At 39.1% G+C, this 9,707-nt stretch overlaps 1 pseudogene; it reads right to left on the bottom strand.

The window, feature by feature from the left end:
- Positions 1-9,337: 9,337 nt before the first annotated feature.
- On the bottom strand, positions 9,338-9,464 carry LOC121932348 (annotated as a pseudogene).
- Between the last annotated feature and the right edge of the window lie 243 nt (positions 9,465-9,707).

Here is a 9,707-nt window from a genome sequence, read left to right as displayed (position 1 = left end):
TTCCTGATGAAACAGACTTCCTTGGAGGGTGGTGCACTCTTCTTCTTTGGATCTCTTTAAGTGGCCAGATGTCCACACCTTAGTGCTTAGCTAGGGATTCCAGCACATAAATCTAGCCCATTGTTCTTTCATGCTGGACTAAGGCTAAAACACTTAGGTGCGGACAGCTGATCTCAGTTTAAACGAGTCTGAAGAAGAGGGTACTACCCTCCAAGGCAGTCTTTTCCTTACTGCATTATCAGAAAGTTTTCCTAATGTTTAGGGGAAATCTTGTTTTCTTCTAATTTGAATTAATTTGTTCTATCTTAGGACATTATCACACTACACTCTTAATGTGCTATTATTTCACTTTAACTGCTCTGTCTGCCCTTGGAATCTTGTATTGGTAGTTTAGGGAGGGACATTCAAAATTCTTAGCCAGAGAACTCTTGTTGTTATTGTTGTCCTTCAAGTCATTCTTACTTATGGTGACCCCCAAACAAACCTATCAGAAGGTTTTCTTGGCAAAATTTATTCAGAGGAGTTTCCAATGGCCTTCCCCTGAGGATGAGGGTAGTGACTGCCTAAGGTCACCTATGGGTTTCATGGCCATGTTGGGAACTGAACCCTGGTCTCCAGAGTCATAGTCCAACATCAAACACTATGCCAAACAGCTCTTAGGCCTACCACTACAAACCCCAGAATTCATAGGAGGCAACCATAGCAGTGAAGTGAAATAATAGCACTGTAACATTGTGGTATGATATGTGCTTCATCTCGGCAGCCAAAAACAAGATGGCTCTATTTTTACATGACATCTCTTCAGATATTATAAAGATGGCTACCCTACCGCCTCTCAACCTCTCCAAGCTAAACACATCCAGTTCCTTAAGCCATTCTTCAAAGCTTGGTTTCCAGACCTTTCACCATCTTGGTCATCTTCCCCAGACATGTTCCGATTGGCAAAGAATGGGTGGCCAAACTGGGCAGAATATTCGGGTGAAGTCTTGACCAAAGTAGAATAGACTGTCACTATCACTTCCCATGATCTGGATTACTTATTTGAGTTGAGGTAGCCTAGAATGCACTGGCTGACTAATGCTATTCTTGTGGTCTGCTGTCAGAAGAGAAATCTGCACAGATTGAAGGAGAATGTATGGTTACACAATTTTTCTAGCAATCTGCTCCCTTACATTGGTTTTTGATGCAATATTGGTTTTTGATGCTTGGAGTCAAAGCATTGCAATAATCCTTTCTGCTTCTTGAAGGTCTTAACATAGTCTGGCCAGAAATGAAATACCTTCATTTGGGAATTTTTTGGACTTTGGTCTTACAGTCCCCCAGCCAGCATGTTTGCGGAGATCTGGGAGTTGTAACTCCCTGCTCCAAAGTAATCAAAATACAGTAGTCCTTGGTAACATTGGAGATGGTTCCATGACCTCCCCCTGCCATGGATAAAAAAATCTGTGGCTGCTCAAGTCCCATAAATACAGTGGCATAGTAAAATGGTGTCTCATATAAATGACAAAATGAAGGTTTGCTTTTTGGAATTATACATATTAAAAATATTTCAACCGTGGATGCTTGAACCTGTGGATAAAAAAAATCTGTGTATATGGAGGGTGACTGTAATGTTATTCTTTTCAAAAAAAAAGAGTCATTCTGTAATAAAAACAGATAGAGTAAATTCTGTGCTTTGTGATGCCATTGGCCTGAAGCCAATAGGGCAACCTCTCCCTTAGGACCAACTCATACCTAACATTTATTGTAAGCCACCTTGATATGGATGGAGAGGCGGGATATAAATTTATTATTATTATTATTATTATTATTATTATTATTATGTGGTTTCCCCCCCCCACTCATTGCCAGGACCTCGGCAGTCATGTGGTTGATTTTAAATGGCCGCCAGACAGAGGCTACATCTGCACTGCGGAAATAATCATTCTATATCCTATCACTGTTTCTAAATACCCAATGTGTTAAAATGGAACAAGTGGAGAGAATCTATCAGCACTGCATTTTAAATCATCATCATCTGAGTAAGAGCAGTTTTGACTTCTAAACTCAGGTACACCCTGGCACCTCCATGGCTATTGAAATAAATTGGAGCACAGTTTTGCTGTAGCATAGTTTTGAAGTTATAATAAAGTGAGCTTCTGTAACCATGGACATACCCAGCTGGCCACCACTGACTACAGAAAGATAGACGAACAGATGCTGTGGCAAACTGGCAGCTGTGCCAGCCTAGATGTTTATGCCAGGCCTGTTTGCTGTTGCCCCATCATATGCTGGAGAGTTCTCTGCAGGAGAAGGATACTTTAGCTTTGAAATCCAGTTCTTGCTGTACTTCCAAAGGTAGCTGCAGATGCAATGCTCCTAAACCTGCCATTCAAACAACAAACAAACAAACAATCAACTAGGAATATTTTTATCATGCATCACCCACACTCCCTCCCTCAATTCAAGGAATGTTATCAGGTGACCCTATCCTCAGTTGGTAAACTTTCCACATTTTTCCACTTCTTCTAACCTAACCACTTCCACTTCTTCTAACCTCTGGCCTCAGTACCGTAAAGTACCATATGATCTTGGAGGCTAAGCAGGGTCAGCCTTGGTGTGATAAACTCTACATGGGGCAACCCTTATACCAAACCCGGAAGCTACAAATGGTACAGAATATGGCAGCCAGGTTGGTTACTGGTACTTCCAGGGCCAGCCACATAACACCGGTGCTCCAAGATCTGCATTGGCTGCCTATTCGCTTCCGGGCACAATATAAGGTGTTGGTGATGACCTATAAAGCCCTAAATGGCTTGGGCCAAGGATACCTGAAGGACCGACTCTCCCCGTACATTCCATCCCGCACCCTCAGAACATCTGGGCAGCAATTACTTAGGGTGCCAGGGGCTAGGCTTACCTCTACCACGAGGAAGTCTTTTCCATCGCTGCCCCGGCCCTTTGGAACACGCTGCCCTCAGAGCTCCGCTCGGCCACCTCCCTGGCCCAATTTAGAAAGGATTTAAAAACCTTTCTGTTTAAGACCGCATTCCCCCAATCAGAGTCCTTGTAGGCCTCCCCTCCTTCGTATTCTGCAAGAGGATTGGCTAACGGGGCTTTTATCTTCTTTTATTACATGGATGTGTAGTTAATTTAAGATGTTTATTGTAACCTGTGTTGTTTTTATGATGTAAACCGCCCTGATCTCAGGAAGGGCAGTATATAAATTAAAAAAATTATTTATTTATTATTATTTATTTAGTACTTGGATGGGACCAGCACTGAATGCCAGGTGCCATAGGCTATATTTCAGAGGAGGCAACTGGCAAAACCATCTCTGGTGATTCCTTAAGAAAACTATGAAACTCGCAAGTCAACAGGTAACCTGGAAACACGTGCCTTCAGGTCACCTGTATGTGTGTCTATGTGGACATAGTCTCACACATACACTTTTGACTCCTTAAAATGTCTACTTACTTCTTTCCCCTCACCCCAGGTCTGTTAAAGTGATGATTCTGGAGTTCAGCAATCACACACACAGAGGCTGCATCTGCACTGCAGAAATAATCTAGCTTGATACCCCTTTAATTGCCATGGCTCAATGCTAGGGAATTTTGAGAACTGTAGTTTTGTGAGACATTTAGCCTTTTCTGCCAGAAATCTCTGGTGCCACAACAGACTATAATTCCCAGAATCCCATTGCAGTGAACCATGGCAATTAAAGTGGTGTCAAACTGAATTATTTCTGCAGTGCAGATGCAGCCAGAGACTGAGGAAAAAGAAGAGACACTAGGCCCAAGTATCAGTCTGGAACCTGACATCCTGAAACATCAAGGATTCAAGAGACTCTTGAGTGTAGATCATCCTCAGTAGCCTTTTAGCTGTAGCAGTGGGCCAAAACCCTAATCAACATCATCCTGAAAAAAGAAGCAATTACTGTAAGAGGTCACCTAGCATTGTGAAAATATTTCAAGAAGCTCAGCAGCCTCTGAGAAAACTAGTATAAAAGCTACTATTAGTACTACTGAGAAGGGAACCAGCAAGCAAATAGGCTGTCCCTTATCCTGGAAATATATTCCCTATCCTCATTAAAGGATATTCGATCTTAAAAAATCTATTATTGGCTCCTTGAAAAGGATACCAGTCAAGACACTGTTCTGGATCACTATTCATCCTCTTTGTGAAACCCAGACTTTAAGAAAAATAAATCTACTTCACAACATTTCCACATGATTTGAAGGACTTTATATCTCTTTACAGGCCTATACAAGTCTGAGCTCTTTGTGGAAGGCTTTGTCTCAGTCCCACCATCCTCACATTGGTGAGGACCTGAGAAAGAGTCCTTGTGATGGCTGCTCTTTGGGAAGATAGGTTGGATTCCCCTCTCAGCTTCTTCCACTCATTGGCAAAGACTTTTTTATTTAGATAGCCTATTGGCCATAAACAAGCATACAGAAAGTCCTCTTATGGGGGGGAGGCTGTTATACTCTTGTGTTTTTAAATGGTATTTCAGTATTTGGATTAAATATGATAGTTTATTTAATTCCTTTTAAAATAATTCTCCAACTCTATTAGTGATGTGTTTTGATCTGAATTTTGCATTAATTTATGCTCAAGCCACCTTGGGTCCTATAACTGGAGAAAAATTGGTTATGATCACATAAATAAATGTCATCCTTACAAGTACATCACGGGGGAAGCATGTATTTCTTAAGCTTTCAAACTTTGCATTCAGTGTATCTTGAGGTCAGATTCTTCAAGTCACCTATGTTATTTGGCTCATCCAGGTTTACCAAAAGCCACAGAATTGTACCTCTATCAGAATGTTTAAAAATATGCAAATGTTTTGCCTTTGAACCTAGTCTATTTTTTAAAAAAATTTCTAGGACTAGCTGCAACTTTTTAAACCCAGTGTGAGGGTATAGGTTTATTTCTGTCCCTGGAGTTTCTGATACAGGCAGGAATAAATTCCCACATCTGTATCCAATGTCTTTGTTTCTCTTTCTGTGAGGTCCCACTAATATGTGGAATGGGAGTGTGATGTTTACCACAGAGGCTTTCCTCTGACCTTCTTCCCCTCATTACATTTCTGGTTACCCTGTTAAACACTTCCTTTGTGCTGCACTGCATTCACAGTGTAATCCTCCCCCCCCCCCAACTTTCTACATGTATAGTACAACAGGAGTATAGTGGTGTTGTTCTAGTGAACTACTTCTGATGGCCCTATGAATGAGAGACCTCCAAGTCACCTGTCATCAACAGTTCTGCTCAGGTCTTGCAGACTCAGGTTTGTGGCTTTCTTAATTGAATGTGCTCTTCTTCTTTTTCTACTGCTGTCTATCTTACCAAGTATTATTGTTTTTTTCTAGTGTATCATGTCTACTCATGATATGTCCAAAGGACAAGAGGAATTAAGTTGCCAGTGGTTTCCTCACTGTCAACTTTGAGAAAGATTTTAAAAGGATCTAAAGCTGGAGGGATTTGAAAACAGAAAAACAGAGTTGGATAGCCTCATGAAGCTTCTCATTCTTTTTGGATGCAGGTAGTGTGTTTTCTGACAAAGTCTGGAGTTCTTCTAGCTCCCTGTCAATGAAGCTTAACAGTGCAAAGGTATTTTTTACATTTCCTCTAAATTCTGTTGTGATGTTCTTCAGGTTGTATTTTGGCACAATGGTTGGCTTAGTGTTCTTTAGCTTTACCCTGATGTTTTAATATGGGCAATTCATGGTCTGTACCATAATCGGATCCCAGCTTTGTTTTTGCAGAATGAATGAAGTTTCTCCATCTCCTGCTTCCAGTTATGTAGTGTATTTCATTTCTGTTTTGGCCATCAGATGATGTCTGTGTATACCGTCACCTCTTTGGTTGCTCGAAGAATGAATGTGTGATGAACAAACTGTTGGCTGCACAAAATTCAATAAGTTCCTCTCTTATTTCATTTTTTTTAATCAACATTTTTCTACAACCTTTGATTCTGTTCTCTTTCTTGCTTTTGCACTCCAATGACCTATGATTATCAACATTTCCTGTCTTGGTGTGTGATCAATTTCCTCCTTAACTCTAGCAGAGAATCTTTCAGTTTCCTTTCCTTCTGCCTCTGCAGTTGGAGCACCAACTTGACTTATGGTTATATTGAAGGGGTTTTCCTGAAGTCTTATTGATATGATTCAGTCAGACTTTGTATTACATCCTTTGACTGCTTTTCTACTTCAACTATTATATATATATTTTAAAAATAGGGGAAAATGCATTGATAGAAAAACTCACTGATAATGTCAGAAGGCTGAATGAACATGGAAGCTGGTTGCTGTTCAACAAGTTATGGTTTCTCATCATTTAGGAAAGGTGTCTTGACTTCAACAGTGGCAGTAGCAAAATAATTATTGGTGCACATACTCTTTGGTATATGTATTTAGTTCCAGTGAGATTACATCCATGCTTTGTTGTTTCTTTCTTTGACTTTATTATTGCTCATGGCTTGATAAATTTCAGTTTAAAAAATATGACAGACTGGAGATGTTGGGAGACAGTACAATTGAATGCAAGAGCATGAACAATCATTACAAGATGTTATAAGGCATGAAATCCAGAAACAGAAATGTTTACCAGAACTTGACTGAATGAGCCTTTTGTGGTTGGGTACAAGTGGAGAACATTATATCCTACAGTGTCCCTTTTTATGAAGCCGTAAGAGCAAAGACATTGAATCTGATTGATAACTCCACAAGTTTAGAAGCAGAGTGAACCAGCTATTTGCTGTTGGATGCATTTCTTTATGCCATTTTTGTTTTGTTTTGAAAGGAAATCAGTAGAAAAAGAATTGGCTAAACTTATTAGATGGATTAGCAATATTTGAATAATTTTTAGTAGAGTTGTAGCTATTGCTAGATACTATCCATTTAATAGTTTTATTTTTCTTACCTGTATCTGTTTTGATTTCCTGTGTTATGACCTGTAGTTATATCAATAAGTTTGAATATTGTAAAAGAATGTGCCCTAACAACACAATCGCTCTTCTCATCTCCATGAATATCAGGCAACAATAGTGAGGATATTCCCAGATTTGTTCAAGTTCATTGACAGAGTTATAGTGTAGTGTGGAGGAGGAGGAGTGATATCAGACTAAATTTGAGGCTAAAGATTAATAATGGCAGCTTCAATCTCTCAGTAATTATGTGTGCAGAGTAATAATGATGACTTTCTCGTCCAGATGTAAGCCATCATGAATGGCTTTTGATCCCGCAATCCCTTCAACACCCATGTATTTTTTGAGTTATAGTGTGAAACTTTATGCATTTTAATGTGAAAGTGATACTTTTAAACAAAAATGACTATATTGTGTCTAGTTTCAAGAAAATGTATACGATTAAAACTGAAGTCACACAGATCAGATTGTAGGAGTTAGAGTTAGTAATGTGTTTGAAAGTTGTGAAACGGATATTTCCAAAAACATTCCACAGACTTCAGACTGATTGATTCAAAGCCAAAATCAACCTAGAGATGTGCCGAAAGCATATCCATTTTTCAACAGGGGGGGGGAGATGCTGTCCATGCCTCTGTTCAAAATTATCAGACTTTGGAATCAGAATATGAGCTTTATGATAAGATAAAATGGAGAAATCTATGTACAGCAAAATACAAGCCAGCCAAATTAAACACCCTTTAAAACACCAAGACAGAGCTGAGTGTAGCTGCCTGTATGACTGCATACACAAAGAATGCAGAAGGAAAATCTGGTGGAGTGTAGCAAAATGAAAATGAGTCAGATGGTAGTTATGAGTCAGATCAATGTGATGAGGTCCCGGGAAAGGAAGAGGAAAGTTAAAAGAGTCAGTTAAAGGACACAGTTGTAGGTTTTCAGAAAATTGAGAGTCTAAAAACCATTTAGAGTCACAAGGCAAATATTGTCTCCAAAACTGCTATAGGAAAACTTCCATCACACATCTATACATGTCTAGTGGCCGGTGGGGCCGGGGGGAATCTATCAAGTTCTTTGGGCTTTACCCTCGGGAAATTAATTGTACAATTTCAGTCTTAAGCTAGATAGCTGAACAGGGCTTATTTACATGTTTATCTACAGTTATTTAAAAAAAAACTGAGGGCAGGGCAAAAAAATGTTGATGTAAGGAGCACTCTGAATGTCAGACCACTGCAAATGGACAGGAGCAATATTTCAAACTTGGAAATCACCCCAGAAGGAGTATCAGATGTGTTACAGCACTAGTAGCTCAGTTATGGACTAGAAGACTTTGCTTTGCTTTTTAGTTATTCATTGAGACCAACTGGTTACTGGAATCACAGCATGTACTGTATTACAGTCAGTCCTCCTTGTCCACAGATTCTTTTATCTATGGATTCAAGCATCCACAGCTTGAAAATATTTTTTTAAAAGTGTAAATTCCAAATAGCAAACCTTGATTTTCCATTTTATACAAGGGACACCATTTTGCTGTGCCATTATCTTTAATGGGACTTGAGCATCCACAGATGTTGTTATCCACGGAGAGTCCTGGAAGCAAACCCCAGCAGATAACAAGGACCCACTGTACTTTGTATGCTGTATTACTTTGAATAAATCTTATCTTCCAAACTGTTTTATTAATTTTGTTACAAAAGTCAGTTTCTTTCTATTTTTCTGGATACATTTGGATACTTTCAGTTCAAGTAAGAGAGAGTTTGCTTGTGTCTGTGTATCAATACTTATTAATTCTCCCCTAACAAGATTGTTGTTGTTTGGTACTACAGTCAAGCATGGCAATTTAAACAGAATTGTCATAGTGTAAATCCAGGTATCAAGGAACAAAGATAGGACTGCAACAATCTTTCTGATTTTAAGATTTGGTTCAGTCTCATTTCAGTGCTTCAGAAAATGGCATCCTTCAGCTTGGACTGATTAACAGCCAGAGCCACACTGAATATTTCTCGTATTTGTATAAGGAATTTTATACACAAAGGGAGTGTTACTTTGAAAGCAAACACTTCAGTTTTCTGCAATTGGTATCCATTGAAATAAATGTATTATGTTCCCTAGGGACATTTTGCAGGAAAGTGTTAGCATTCTGTAAGTCCAAAATATAAAGTGGATGTCAACCTAACCAAAAGAAATCCGTTTGCAACATGTATACAATGATACACACATTTGTATGAGATTTTTGAAATGTATTGGGCATGTATAGCACAATACAATTCATGATAACCTGAAGATGATAAAAGATAACAGACAACCAAAAAACCCAAAATAATTTATAGGGATCCTCCAGATGTTCCAGCTATCAGGCATCTTACCTTGCTTATCTAAAATACTGAAAACAGGCATCTGGCTACTAGCAAAGACAAAATGTACAAGGAGTCCATATCAGAGAATTGTGAAGAATGCCGTATTAACTCCACCTGAAGAGAACTGTCCACTATTCTTATATAAAACATTTTTAATAATTTCATTTTCAGTACTACACTTAATCTTAGCCAAAAGGCTGAGAAGCATTTTCAGTATGATATAGTCCAACAGAAGCAGGATATCACTCATGAAAATGATACAAGCAGAACAGGTAAAAGATAGTAGATGAGTTAATTGGAAGTTGTAATCCAGGAAATCAGTGCTGAACCCCAAGAAAAGAGAGAACCAAAGTGTCAGAATCTGGAAGAGATGAAGAGATGATAATATGCCACATCAGGCTTTCTTAACCTACATTCCACAAAAGATTGGTAGGGATTCCGGGGGGGGGGGG

This window comes from Sceloporus undulatus, chromosome 5 (genome assembly GCF_019175285.1).
Source record: "Sceloporus undulatus isolate JIND9_A2432 ecotype Alabama chromosome 5, SceUnd_v1.1, whole genome shotgun sequence".
Classification (NCBI taxonomy): Eukaryota; Metazoa; Chordata; class Lepidosauria; order Squamata; family Phrynosomatidae; genus Sceloporus; species Sceloporus undulatus.
The sequence above is the reverse complement of the archived record's forward strand: the minus strand, read 5'-3'. Positions and strand labels throughout refer to the sequence as shown.